This window comes from Mus musculus, chromosome 6 (assembly GCF_000001635.26).
Source record: "Mus musculus strain C57BL/6J chromosome 6, GRCm38.p6 C57BL/6J".
In the NCBI taxonomy this organism is placed as follows: domain Eukaryota; kingdom Metazoa; phylum Chordata; class Mammalia; order Rodentia; family Muridae; genus Mus; species Mus musculus.
The window spans coordinates 125,244,117-125,258,866 of NC_000072.6; the positions used below are offsets into that span (position 1 = coordinate 125,244,117).

The 14,750-nt window shown below is 47.1% G+C and overlaps 1 long non-coding RNA gene and 1 other non-coding gene across 3 annotated transcripts; both read right to left on the reverse strand.

Moving 5' to 3' along the window:
• Positions 1–9,057: 9,057 nt before the first annotated feature.
• Positions 9,058–13,809, reverse strand: Gm24175. Of its 2 annotated transcripts, XR_869428.2 has the most exons (3): positions 13,557–13,809; positions 9,833–10,333; positions 9,058–9,190 (listed from the first exon to the last, which is right to left on the reverse strand). It is a non-coding gene; the product is annotated as a predicted gene, 24175 (long non-coding RNA). The 2 variants fall into 2 exon arrangements; XR_869427.2 differs by having other exon boundaries at positions 9,058–10,333.
• Positions 13,810–13,932: 123 nt separating this feature from the next.
• LOC115486330 lies at positions 13,933–14,061 on the reverse strand. Its single transcript, XR_003956577.1, has one exon. It is a non-coding gene; the product is annotated as a small nucleolar RNA SNORA70 (small nucleolar RNA).
• Between the last annotated feature and the right edge of the window lie 689 nt (positions 14,062–14,750).

The following is a 14,750-nucleotide window of genomic DNA, read 5'->3' on the forward strand; positions in this document are numbered from 1 at the left end:
CTGAGGGTCTGCTGCCTCTTTCCTGCTTCCTTTGCTAGGTGCACTCTGTCGTCTGTCTTACTGTACTGTCTGTTGCTAACTGTCTGCTTCCTGGGATGTCTGGACAGTCAGGGAGCTCTAAACTTGGGTCCCCATATGCCATTAGGAAAACCACAATACAAATCAAGTAGTAAACATATGGAAAACTATAAAATTAAGAGAGATGTAGTGGAAGAACAAGCCAGGACTAGTGAGACGGCTTAGCTGGTAAAGGTGCTTGTAGAACAAGCCTAAAGACCTGAGTTCAATTTCTAGAATCCATGGTGGAAGAGAAGCCACTTCTAAAAGTTGTGCTCTTGTGTGCCTGCACTCACACAGATCACATGCACACCTATGCGCACGCATGTGCGTGTGCACACATACACACACTCACACAAATAATTAAACTAAACTAAAATATAAAAGATCAAAAGCCCATGGCTTGGGAGATCATAGACTACTACATGCTGTTAAACTGCTAACTATAATTACACCCATGAATTACTGCTGTTCTCAGCCTGCAGTGGGCAGCAGTTATTACAGAGACTGGTAAGAGGTCAGAGTGTAGAGAATGAGTGACAGTTGAGAGTTCAGCTCTAAATGAGACAGCTACATCACCCTTCCCACAGAGGCTCAGGGAGCATTATGGGGGAGGGGCAGGAAGTGTAAGAGCTGGAGGACGGGGAGAGAGGAGGGTGTGAAGTACTGTCTTCTTCTATACATGGTGTCTTAGTTACTGGTCTATTGCTATTTCTATGGCCAAGGATAGATGTGTATGTGTGTGTAAATTAAGTTTTTCAAAACCTATTTTCAGTGATGGTTCTTAAATGCTTTAACTACCTTTTAGCCCACCACCCACCAGAGGTAGTAGGAAAGAAAGGATAAGGGGGAGGTGGACCTGTCTAGAAAGGTTCTTTGGAGCAACTCCCATCTGTGCTGTCTGGAAATCAGCAGTTCAGTTCACAGATCAGCAGGCAGCCATAGCTTGACCTACTTGCAAACACTTCACGGATACACCAGCAGTCCAATTCATTAGAGTCAGGATAGCAAACACGAGTCAACAGTGGTGGCAGAGACAGCCAGGCCTCAGCCTTGGTACCAGTTAGCAGGAGGGACCAGGAGGAACACCAGGAGAAGTTCTTGGCTGTGCCTCTCTCAGGAAATTGAAGATGAGCAAAGACTCGAGACCCACAGGCATTGCACAGCTAGCTGTGCCAGCAAGCCTAGCTCAGCCTGTCACTGCCCATCGAGTTCTAGTTACACAAGTTCTAGCTTCACAGGTCTGCCTTAGTCTTTCACGTATGTCTACTTCAGGAAAACACTCCTTCACGTGTGTGCCCCAGCATATCCATGTATGTATGTATGTATGTATGTATGTATGCGTGTGTGTATGCATATGCATATGTATATGTATATATATATGGATTTAATTGGGGGTTCGTTTACAATTTGAAACTTTAAAGCTCACTCCTAGTGACAAACTTCCTCCAATAAGACCAACCCCACTCAAACAAGGCCCACCTTCTAAACCTTCTAATTCTTAAATATTTGAGCCTACAGGGGCTGGCTTTTTTTTTTTTTTTGGTTTTTGGTTTTTTGAGACAGGGTTTCTCTGCATATCCCTGGCTGTCCTGGAACTCACTCTGTAGACCAGGCTGGCCTCGAACTTAGAAGTCTGCCTGCCTCTGCCTCCCAAGTGCTGCTCGACTGTTTATTTTATTTGTATGAATGCTTCGCTTGCATCTATGTCTGTGCACCACGTGTGCCCTGCGTGTTTGAATGTCAGAAGAGAGTGTCAATCTCCTGGAACTGGAGTTGTGGATGGATGGGAGCTGCCATGTGGGTCCTGAGAATCAAACCCTGGTCTTCTGCAAGAGCAACAAGTGCTCTGAACTGCTGAGCTGTCTCTCCAGTCCTTAAAAAATATTCTTGAAAACTAGAAGGAGAAGAAGGAGGAGGAGGAGAAAGAAGAAGGAAGGAAGGAAGGAAGGAAGGAAGGAAGGAAGGAAGGAAGGAAGGAAGGAAGAGAAGCAGCAGCAGCAACAGGCCACTGAACAGTTGGTGGGGTGTATTTCAGAGGGGTGAACTCCCCAAGCATCTATTGTCGAGTGCACACCTCAGGTAAGGCTAGTGAGGGAAGAACAATGAGGGATAATGGACAGGCCAGGGCTGACTCTGCCTGGTCAGAGAGGAAAGACTGGTTAGGGAGCCGAAGATTCTCAGAACATCTGATCTCACTATGGGTGTTCAGTGTGTGTGTGTGTGTGTGTGTGTGTGTGTGTGTGTGTGTGTGTGAAATAGAGTTCATGATACAATAAAGCTGTAAATTATGTTTTAAGATTTTTGAGTGAAGAAAAAAATTAAAATTTATAGATAAGACTCAATATCTTTATTCCTCCTTTTTTTTCTCTCTCTCTTTTTATTTTTCCTTTCTTTGAGTTAGGTAGGCTCTTCTGTAGCCCAGGCTGGCCTTGAACTCACGATATAGTCAGTGCCAGTCAGTACCTGGAGCTCCTGATCATTCTACCTGCAGCTCCTTTATGCTGGGATTATGGGTGTGTGCCGCCATGCCTGCTGCTCGTTCCCTTGGTTGGTCTTCTCTGTCTCCTTCCTCAGTTTTGGTTCTCGGTCTGCTTCTGTAGATGCAAGCAAGCCCTGACTCGGGAGTACTCGTCCAGTGTTCTCTAGACACATACATACAGATGCATGTTTTTAGAGTCTAGTGTATGCAGCCAGGCATGCAGATGTGTGCTAGAGTGTGTGCTCAGGAGGTAGAGGCAAGAGGATAAATCGTTCAAAGTCATAATTGTCTATAAAATAAGTTCAAAGTCGGCCTGGCTCACATGGTAACCTGTCTGCCAAAAAAAAAAAAATTATTTTAGGGATATTCTTGGCTAAAAATAAGGGATTGGACTCAGGTTGTCAGGCGTGGCAGGAGCGCCTTTTCAGCAGAGCCGTTCCAACAGCCTGTGTTTTGGTTCTTTGAGGCAGGGTCTCGTGTAGCCCAGGCTGGCTACAACTTGCTGTGTAACTAAGACTGACCTTGAACTCTTGTTCTTCTGGCCTCTACCTTCCAAGTGTTCTGATTATAAGGGTGTGCCATCCTACAGCACCGACTTTCCCTTCCTTATTTGAGGCATGACAGTCACCTCTGTTCTCTGAAGGAAACATCAAATAAAGTTGTTATTACTCTCTGAACACAGCCAGAAATAGAACCTGAAGAAGAAATCCTCTGTGAGTCTTTCCACTGTTTAAAAATTTCCCTCTGGAAACAAAACAGCTTCTGTCTGACAGACACAGGCTCTTTGTCTTCAAATAAACTCTTTTTGTTATTGTCTATGTATTTTGTCTGCATGTATGGCTGTGCCTCATGTGCATGCCTGTCGCCCTTAAAGGCCAGAAGAGGACGTCGGGTCCCCTGGGACTGGAGTTATTCGATGGTTATGGACCAGAGTGAGTGCTGGAAACTCTTCCTCTGGAAGAGCAGCCAGTGTCGTAATGGCTGAGCCATCTCTCCAGGCCAACTCCCACATACGGTCTTATTTCATTTTCTTTACCTGAGAAATAAGACTTCACAAAACAAGATAAGACCAAGTGTGGGAGTGAGCCTGGAGCGATGGCGCAGAGGGACAGACAAAACCAACAACAACAACAAGAACAACAAAAAGTCTTTTTCTTTATTGATTTAGTGCCTCACCTGCTAGGTGGGGTGCTCAAGGGCCCCAGCACACGTGAAATCTTATTATCATGAATGACAAACAGCATGTACTCCTTGGATTTGCCCTTTAAATAGAATCATATGTCTTGTAGTTCTCTTCATTTTATACCCAGAACTACTCATCTTAGAGAACATTGGTACTGAGCCTTTTGGGGCAGGGGGAGCAGTGTTGGGGGATAGGATATGGTCTCTTGTAGCCTGGCTGGCTTCAAACTTGTTATGAGCCTCTAATACAAACCTCTAACCTATGAACGACTAATCCTCTTGCCTCCGCCTCCCACGTGCAGGGTTACAGCTGAACGCCACCCTACCACCTCTGAATAGAGGCACTTTAGAGGTCCAAACGTTCACAAACACCAAGGCCTCTCCCCACCTTTCACCACAGCATGTGGGGTTCCATCAGAACACTGAATTCCCTGTACACTCGGGAGTGTGTCTGCAATGAGACCTGGGCACAGGACTTGCTGAGGGAGGCACCTCCCTTGAACAGACGCTGGCAAGTTGCCTCCCAAAGTGGCTCTACCAGTGTTCATTCCTGCCTTCTGCACAATGATAGCACTCAGTGTCCCTCAACTTTCTGTCTTAAAAGCCCTTCCCAGCAGCTCAATAGGAGGGAAAGGTTGTCCTGTTTTGGCACACATTCTCCTGATGACAGGTGAGCCTGTGTGTGGTTCCTTTGTTCTGACTGGTGTCTTTCTATCCTTGGGTCCCGTTAAGTATTCTGAGATTGACTCGTGGGTCTCCCTCCATCGACGCCTTGTCCTCATGATGCAGGGAGCGGGGTCTCAGTCACATAGATGCCTCTGCTCTTGGTCTGCGACAAGCCTCTGGAAAAGCAATGGACTTTTCTTTGTCCTCTCTTAGCAACACAGAGGCTTCGGCCTGACTGACTGCTGTGTTCCTTACCTCGATTATCAGGTGACAGTTGGGACTTGGGTGACTCCCAGCTCTTGCTTGAACACTTGATACCTTCCTTAAGACTAGCAATTTCTAGCTCAGATGTGAGGGCTCCTCTGTGCATTCTTTCTTATTGAGATAAAATGAGTGTTAGTGTGTCTGAGTGTATTAGCATGAATGTGTGTGTGTCAGTGAATTTGAGTATATGTGTGAGTTTGTTTGTGTGAGTGTGTATGTTTGTATATGTGTCTCTTGCGTGCGCCCAACTGGCCAGGAAGAACGACGCTGCAACAGGATCCTTCTGCACACGTTTATTCAGTCCTGTTTCTTCTTGTTTATATCTCCCTTGTTTATATCTCCCTCGAACCCTGGGCCTCTCACTCTTTTATACTCAGTTCCCATCCACGCACAGCAGGCCACGCCACCTCACCAGGCACGCAGCTTCAGCTAATCAGGGCAGCAGGGGCATATCTCCATCAAAATGGATTCACCAGTATCCTGGTACACCTGTGCAGCTCTCAAGATGTTTGTGGCTTATATGAGGAAGTCAGGTGCAAGTCATACGACTTAGCTGCAGTCCCTGGCGCCTTTGGGACTGCCACCACACCTGCTCCTCACATCTCCCCCTTTTTTCTTTTTTGGCAGAGAGAATGTCTGTAGATAGCCCCCCGCAGCCATGCCCCTGACCCGTCCTTGGGAGACAAACAGCATTGGTTTGATCCCTGTCTTAGGTTGGTGACATGCCCAGGGAGTCTTATCACTGACTACCTCCCTATCATGCCAAGCCACACCTGGGGAGATTGTGTTTTGCTTGCGGCAGGTGCATCAAAAGGCCAGGATATTGATTAATCTATGGCCAGATCTTAATTGCTGCAAGCAAGCCTCATGGGTGAAGGTAGAGGTCTGATCCCCAGTGTGCAAGCATAGGGGCCCTACACAAAACCATCCCTTGGGCTCATCACCCAGAGAGGTCTTGGCCAGCCCCCGTGTCATTTTTCCTGGGGGAAGGGAACTAGGACACTGAACCTTCATGCAATCAGACATGCCTTCCACAGGATGCCAACAGCAAGCTATCCTCTGTGTAGTGCTTAGCCTTGCACCCCATGGCATAACGCAGCATAATTTCTTTTAGAGCAGCAAACCAAATCTGAGGAGATTGTCCCGCCTCCACTGCAGCAAAAGCCTACGCTACCATGGCGAAAGTGCGGGCCCGCACACTCTGCACCTAACACATGTGCCAAACACAAAACACACACACTATAACAAGCATACATCCCAGGGCTCTCATCCCCGCTCATCTTCCCTGAAGCAAGGGATAGATAGCCAGAGGGGCTATCTCTTTAAGGGGAATTCAGGGATCAAAAAGGCATGGGAAAATTTGAATGTCATGTCGAGCTGGTATCAGCTTCTGGAACACCGGAAGGATCTCCCATCTCGGCTCCATCCTTTGTGCTTGTGGGATCATCCACCACATCCACAGGGGCAACTGGATCAGGAGCCTCATTCTTGCAGCGTCTCACCAATCTCTCCGGCATCCAAAGAGGTTCCGTCTGGTCCTGTGGAAACACACAGACCCTCTCGCCCATGTCAACACCAGATCTGGTCGATCCCCAGTGGGGATGGACACAATACCTTGTGTGATGAGACCATAACCTCAATCACCTGTGTATCCATCTGGGGAGTCAATATGAGAGTCAAGTTTTCACTAGCTTCCCCTCTGTTGGGCAATGATTTCCACGCCCTTATGGCAATCTGATTCACCTGCTCAAACACATATAGTGGATATCCTGTTTGTTGTTGTGCAAATCGACCTTGACCAAGCAGCATATCCCTATCCCATGCTGGATTTCCTGCAGCAACGTTAGCCACTGCCTGTTCATTTGTAAATTCAATAAGGAAGGCTTTCCAATCTAAATACTGCCCAGGTGAAAGGCATGCCTTCACCAAGCCTGCCCAGACAGCGTCATGCAGTGTCTATTCAAGGCCTCTACTTGAGCCACAGTATAGGAGGCACTCAGGCCGTATGTCTGCATGGACTCAGCCAAATTCTTAATTACCTTAAAATCTAGAGGCTCATGATATCTCTGCCCTGCTTGGTCAGTGAAAATAGGACATCCCAGCAAGGAGAATCTAACCTCTTTCCAGACCTCCGGACAGAAGGTCCGCCCATAGACGGCTGCCGAGGAGGCATAGGGAGGGGGAGCAGAAGCTAATTCGCCTTCCTCCTCCGCCTCGGCTCTTTTATTTTGTCCTTTCTGTCCACCTGATAACACTGTGTCTTTCTTTTTCTTTTTTCTTTTTAAGCCCTTCTCCTCTTCCGACATACTCTCTTGTTGATTTGTAAGGATTTTCTGACCTGTCTTGACTGCCTCTACACACAGTTTCAAACAGTAACAGAGTCCATATATCAGAACAAACAAGACCAAAACTATCAGACCTACCCACAAAGGGTCAATGGGAGAAAAAAGCATAACTACACAGCGAGGATCTATTGATCACTACACTGAGGTTATCATAGTTCCTTAACTTGTCCCAAAACCAGGAACCTTATCTTGTCCCAAAACCGTGAACCTATCATTACCTTGTGCCTGCTTCCTGGCAACTTTATATTCGCCTCTATTTTATCCGAGGTCCTTCCCAAACTCCTGGGGTCGCAAGTTTCACTTACCGTGAACTTACCCTGCTGGCAAACACTGACTGCTGAAAGTTCTGAACTCGGTGGGGGAGTCGGTTCCCCATACGGGCCACCAATTGTCGCGTCCACTCTCGACCAGCAAGAACGACACGACCACCAGTCCTTCTAACAGCAGTTTATTCAGTCTTCATCCTTCTTCTTTCTCTTCATCAGTACCGTTCCCCAGCTGAAGAGTTCTGAATCCACGCCGGATCCTTCTCAACAGTCTGTTTTACGGGAACTTTTATTAACCACTCCTTCCCCGTGATGCAGTTCTGAATCCTCCCTGTAGCAGGGGGATCTTCGCTTGTGCCTGAAGATGTTTCTTGTCCCAGGTTTCGGCACCATTTCTTGCGCGAGCCCAACTGGCCAGGAAGAACGACGCTGCAACAGGATCCTTCTGCACACGTTTATTCAGTCCTGTTTCTTCTTTCTCCATATATCTCCCTTGTTTATATCTCCCCCGAACCCTGGGCCTCTCACTCTTTTATACTCTCAGTTCCCATCCACGCACAGCAGGCCACGCCACCTCACCAGGCATGCAGCTTCAGCTAATCAGGGCAGCAGGGGCATATCTCCATCAAAATGGATTCACCAGTATCCTGGTACACCTGTGCAGCTCTCAAGATGTTTGTGGCTTATATGAGGAAGTCAGGTGCAAGTCATACGACTTAGCTGCAGTCCCTGGCGCCTTTGGGACTGCCGCCACACCCGCTCCTCACATGTGTGTATAGGGAACGAGTGCCTAGGCCCTTACATTTCTAGGCTAATGGCCCACGGATACAGCCGACTAGCAGAATACTTACCTAATGTGCTCCAGGCCCTGGGTTCCGTTTCAGAACCTCATCCCGTTTTATGTCTGAGTAATATTCCATTTTGTGGGGCTATAGGTCAGTGGGACCGTGCTGGCTTCATGTCCTGGTTGGTTTGCTGTGCTGTGGTAAACACCATTACAACTTCGAGGAGGAAAGGGAAGTCAAGGGAGGAACTTGAGGCAGGAATAGAAACAAATAAGGGGGGGTTGTTGAGGGGGACACTGCTTACTGGTTGCTTCCATGGTTTGTTCAACTGCCTTCTTATATAGCCCACTGGCAAGCAAAGCACTTCCCCCAGTGGGCTGGGCCCTCCTCCATCAGCTAGCAGTTAAGAAAATGTCCCACAGCCACGCCTACAGGTCACTCCAATGGAGGGGAGTCTTCAGTTGAGATTCCTTCTCTCCATGCATGTCTAGGTTTGTGTCAAGTTCACAAAAACCAACCTTGACAGCTAGCATATGTAAGGAAGGAGCCTTGACATCCTGCATACATAAGGCCCCATGTTCAATTTTTTTACTGCCAAAAAAAAAAAAAAACAAAAAACAAACAAACCCATAATGCTATGAACGGAACAGAAACATGCACAGGTTTTTGTGCGAATGTGTTTTTAACTCTCTTGGGGCTGCCCAAAGGAATTGCTGGCTCATGCAGTCTGTGAGTCACTTTTTTCGTTGTCGTGTTCAAATACTTAACAAAAACAACTTAAGGGAGGAAGGGCGTACAGGTCAAGGGGATGAGCTTATAGAGGCTGCAGAGGAGGCCAGCCCCACTGCATGGTCTGTCAAGAAGAGCAGGAGCTAGGTGCTGTGCGCCTCTTGCTTTGCGCTAGTACTAAGACCAGGACTCTGTGGATGGTGCCGCCCACATTTAGAGCAGGTCTTCCTATTCGTATCAGCTACTTTTCTATTGCTGTGGTAAAACACCATGACCAAGGGAACTTTTAGAAGGAAGGATTTATTGAGGCTTATGGTTCCAGAGGTTTAGGGTCCATAATGGTGGAGACAGTATGGCAGCAGGCAGCAGTCTTGGCAGCCAGAGTTGAAAGCTGAGAACCAAGGACTCACCTCACTGCAATCAGAAGGGGGTAAGGAGAGAACTGGGAAGGGAGAGTGGCTTTTAAACATCAAAGCCTGTCTCATCCCCAGCCGTGACATATTTCCTCTACCAAGGCCACACCTCCTAATCCACTGCAAACAGCACCTGCAACTGGAGACCGAGTATTCTAACACCTAGTCCTAGGGGGGGATATTTTTCATTCAAACCACCCCAGTTAATCCAATCTAAAAACTCTCTTATGAACATGTTCAGAGATTCGCCCCTAAGGGATTCTAGACCTCGTCAAGTTCAGTGTCAGCCATTACAAGTCCAGCCCTTGACACTATGACACCCAGATGCATTACTTGTAAGCCAAAACTTCCCATCTTTTGTCCCTATAATCGCAAAGCCATTTTATAAGATGAATTCCACCTGTCACTAAACGTCCCTATAGTCTGTAAGAGTCCCAACACTTTTCAAAAGTCTAGAGTTTCTCCTATGTAATAATAATAATAATAATAATAATAATAAAAGTTACAAGCTTTTAGTACACAATAGCACATAATGAATATTCCTCTTCACAAGGAGGAATGGGGACATAGTGAGGAATGATCAGACCAGAGCAAACCAAAGTTCAGCATGAAGCAGCGTGGTGCCAGCCATGTCTCTCTATACCTGCCATCAAGGGTTCACCGGGCTCCAAGCATCGTGCGTAGCCTCCCTGATGTCCCCAGCGCTGCACAGAACACAAACAGCCTCTCTCTTGATCCAGCCCTCCTTGTGGCTGTGTGATCTTCCTGATACGAACAAAGAAGGAAGACTGAAGTCTGGTGCCAGGCAGAGGAGGAACGTGGTTTGGGGAAAGCGATCTCACATGATTCTGAGAACTTGTCAGACCATCTTGCAGGAGAGATTGGAGACAATGATTTGACAGCGATGGATGGGACAGTATCTTGGCCGGGACTTCTCTAGTTAAGTCTGAACCTCACATCAGGACCCCAAAAATAGATGTGGGTGTTGCTGGAACTCTTTGCTCTTCTTCCTAATGTGGCCTCGCTGAATCAACTTCCCTTTTCTGCTTTTCACTGTTCCTTGTGAGTTTAATTGGCCTGTGGAGGGTGGATGGCCAAGCCCAGGTTTTAGGGCTTCCAGGGCTCAGGCTCTGATAAGCCATGGCTGGGGGTAAAGACATATTGTGAGCATTAGGCACTGACCCCAGACGGAGAAGAAACATTAACCAGTCCAACCCAGCATCCCGCTTTATCCCCTCTCAGGCACACCATCCCCCACCCCCATTTTGGTAAAGCAGAGAAGAAGATGTTTGGACTTTGTTTTGTATGCTTGAGAAAGTCTGACCTTTAGTAAGCTACTCCATGGTGGGTGCCCCTCAGGTGTCTGTCTTCTTATAGTTTGGGGTCCCCTTCGAGCTATTTGGTTTTGCTTTCTTTTTGTTTGTTTCTTTGTTTTGGTACCATTCCAGCCTCTGTTTTGTCTTTAGGAATTCCGTGTCACTGAGGTCTTGCAGAGATCTTTGGGCTACTGTGTTCTGTGTATAATGGTCTTGTTAATTTGGCAGCTCTTTTGAGCAAATTAGGAGTCCTCTTGAGCTATTCCAGCACAAAACATTACTACCACACTACAGGGAATATTGAAATGTGTTGATATTTTGGGGCTCTACTCTGTTGAACCCTTGGGATTCTGTTGAACCACTTGAGACAAAGAAACAAGGGTGTTGTGCTCTCTATTGTGTTTCTGTAACCATGGGAAACAATACGTCTATATCAGCTGATGCTGCCCAGGGAGAATTCTAGTGGACTTATCTTTTCTAAAGGTAGGAGAGCTCACTAATTTGCATTGGGGCAAACATTAAATTGCTCCTAGTATTTCTGAAAACAACTGCGTTGCAAACCTCTGGTCACTTCAGTTTGGAGTTTTTAAAAATAATTGTTTTTATTCATGTACATGTGTGTATGTCTGTGCTGTGGGTGTGTGGGCAACCATGGAGTTCAGAAGAAGGCACTGGGACTCCCTGAAGCTGAAGATGGAGGTGGTTTTGTGGCACCCTGTATGGATGCAGGGCCCGGAAGTTGGGTCCACTGAAAGACGAGCGAGCACCCCGATAACCAGTAGTCCCTCTCATCTCTGCAGCCTCTTGAATATTTTCAAACTCACTGAACTGTAAAACTACTATTCTTGGCATAGTTAATTTGAAATGTGTGTGAGGTGCATTCATTCTCGAACCCAAACGCTTAGGAGTGGTTTGGGGGCTACATTAAGACATATAGAGAAAAGTCTTGGGTTTGGGGTTCAAGGGGACGCTGAGGCAGGTTGATGTTTGGGTAAGAGGTTTGTTAGAAGATTTGTAAATGGTACAGGAGACAGCATGGCAAAGGCTTTGAGGATAATTCAACCCCAGTGACAGACAGATGGCTGGTGTGGGGGCAGGGGCACGTGCGCACGTGTGTGCCTGTGCACTCTGAGGAGTACTCCAGCCCAGGTGGAAGAACAGGGCCTTCCTTAGTTTTCTTGGGATGGGAGAAGGTTCCATGTCCCATGGTTGGTGACTCACCCATGGCTCACAGCTATAAACAGGCTGGCTCTGATTCCTGGGCAGCCAGGGGAAAGAGAGAGAGCTTTGTATTTGAGAAAGGCATTTATGAAAGTAGGAAAAAGGAGATCCATTTAGTTAATGTGTGCCCACCAGATTTGGCGTGTTACAGGTAACCCCCGACAGCTTGGTGACTGTCAACCTGGGGCTAGTATGCAGAAGCCGCTATGTGGGAGCTGGGAAACACATGGGCAAGACCTGAGTAGTGTCTGGTCTGAGTTCTAACATACAAGAACAGTGCTTCCTTGGGTGTGGGAAGTCTAATGAAAATATAGAAATTTAATAGTCAGCTGTAAATTTGGGACTGAAAAGAACCAAAACCCAAACTGGTTAGCTGGGACATTACCTCAGTCAGGCCAGACTATGTTGACTGGAAGACAGTTAGTGACAGATGTCCAAACCAAAGTAACTGGGCAAGGTAATGTCTTATTTTTTTAAAAGGCGAGCAGCAAAGCCAACCACCAAGAGTGAGCACAGCAGAGTGAGGAGGTCACTGCACTGCTGTCCCATGCAGGTGGAAACTGTGTCTCCCCCTTGCTGGTGGGCGGTCCAACTCAATCTGATGTAATTCACAGTCACCAGGGTGGAGAAGGGTGTGGCAGAGTCAGACACTCCCAGCTGTTAAATCCTGGAAACTGAGCCTAAGAATATCTTGTTATAGGATTTTCAAGGTGCATAGCTCATATCTATCTTTAATAAAAAAAATTTTTTTGAAGCTCAAGGATAATTTTATTAAGACTTTAAAAGAAAAGCCCCAGAGTGGGCAGAGAGTAAATCCTGGCAGTGGCCTGGAGAAGGAAGAGAGGGAAGGGAAAGTCATTTGGTCTGCGTGACACTGGCATGGAGGTTGGCCAGTGGCAGACAGGCAGACAGCCACGTGACAGACCAGTGACCATGTGGCCACGTGGCAGGCAGGGAGCGTTAGAGAAAGAGCAAGGAAGCCAAAGTACCAGAGAGCAGCGACTCAGGCTCTGGCAGCTTCCAAAAGAAAGAGACAGAAAAAACTGAAATGTTGCTGGAAAGGTGGACAGACCCCAGCGCCTCATGGGGTGGCAGGGGCTGCCTGTGGCTCTCACTCAAAGAGGACTAAGTTGTCCTAGCCGGGCAAGCTTGAGACCAACATTTAAAAGATGACTGGCCTGTCACCTGTGTGGAGAGATACTTCTGAAGGATTTCTCTGTTGCAGGAAATATCTAGAGCTAGCCCCTGCACTAGGAGATCTCACTCACTAGGTCTCTTGGACCGCCAACTCGACAGCTCTGCTAGGTCACATGGCTCCCACCAGGCCACCTCTCCAATGGGACCCCTGAGTTCCTCTCACTTTCACGAAACACCCCACTCAACCCTGGTTAACCATCTACCTAACTACTCGGTAGAATCAAGACTCTTAATGATTAATTAGCCAATCAGATTTATGTATCAATAATAACACAATTTACAAGATGCCAGTACAATAATTTCAGAGACAAATGATACTGATAAAGCTCTAACACAATTATTCTAATCTTTTGATAACACCTAAGACAGCCTCCTTTCTGGTTCTCCCTCTCCTCTGACCTCTCTGTCTCAACTCCTCGCTCCACCTCCCTCCTCCTGTCCAATCACAAGCCTCCCACTGCCCTAATGTGATTGGACAGAGAAAACTCTGCAACATTTCTCTGCTTTGTCCACATGAAATATCCATATACTTTTGTCAGAGTTCAGATGACTAACTTTGCTAATGGGGTAATTCGTAACATATATGGTGTATGTACATTTGTTTTCAGGCTGGATTTGAGACTTATTACTCACGTGATTTGGCAGGGTTCAGGAGAACACGTGGAACATCAGGAATGCAGGGCCTGACTCTTGTCTAGGAGACCACGAATGGGGGATGTATTTGACCCCACAGCCATTAGAGATGAGCTGCTTCTCAGAGACCATGTCTTAACATTCACCCGCGTGAAACCTAGTGAAGCCTGCTTCTTTGAGATGTGGGTCTTCGGGCGGCCTGGGAGCTTGAACTCTCCCAGGAGCCTCAGTCACATGTTCCGTATTCTGCAGCTTGGTGCAGATGCCAGTGAGAACCCTGGTTACTGTTCCCTGGGGCTTCGCAAAGGCGCCACACATCCCTAGCTGGAGCCTGGGTCGGGGCAGCATTGAGATCAGAAAATTGCGACTGCCTGAAAACTGTCTCCAAGGTCTCTTAGGGCAATCCATACAGGCAACAGGCTGCATGCGCTACAAAAAGGCAACTGTTAGCAAACATTGCACACTGGGTCCCCACGGGGAAATGAATGTACGTTTTAAATTACCAAGGCTCTATGCTTTACTAAGATAATTGCTTATGCTTTCTTTCTGCTGCTTTTCTTTTCAGGACTTTGACTACTTAGAGAACAAGGTCAAGGTTCATTTATGTGTCTCTGTGGGTTAAAGTCTTTTAAATGGCCACTTTAGGACTGCAGAGACCAGCTCAGCAGTGAAGGGCACTTAACTGCTTCTGCTCTCCATTTAAATTAAACCTCAATAAAATAAAATAAAATAAAATAAAAAACAGGTCCAGCAAGAATGGCTAAAGATGCTTTCTACCAAGGCCAACAATTTGAGATGGATACTGGGGATCCCCATGGTAGGAGAGGAAAACCAGCCCCTTCCAGTAAGATGTCCTCTAACTTTTACATGAACTCTGTGATGTGTGTGTGTGTGTGTGATAAACAAGTACCATTTAAAAAGACGTAAACCTATTTGTCCCTCAGGGCTGCCAAGATGGACTTGAGGAGTCCCCCGGCCTCTTTGTTCCTCCCAGTGCCCACACCGAGTAAATAGCCTGTATTCGCGCTTTCCATATGATGCGCCTGTTTGATTGGCCCACTGAGCAGGTAGCCAGGTCCAGAATGTGAAGGTTCCCAGAGCTGGGCCTCTGCCCTTCAAAACTCGTTCATCAGCAGATGTCTCACCGCGCTGGCATATACCACATCCTGGGGGTCCCCACTGCAGCGTGGGCTT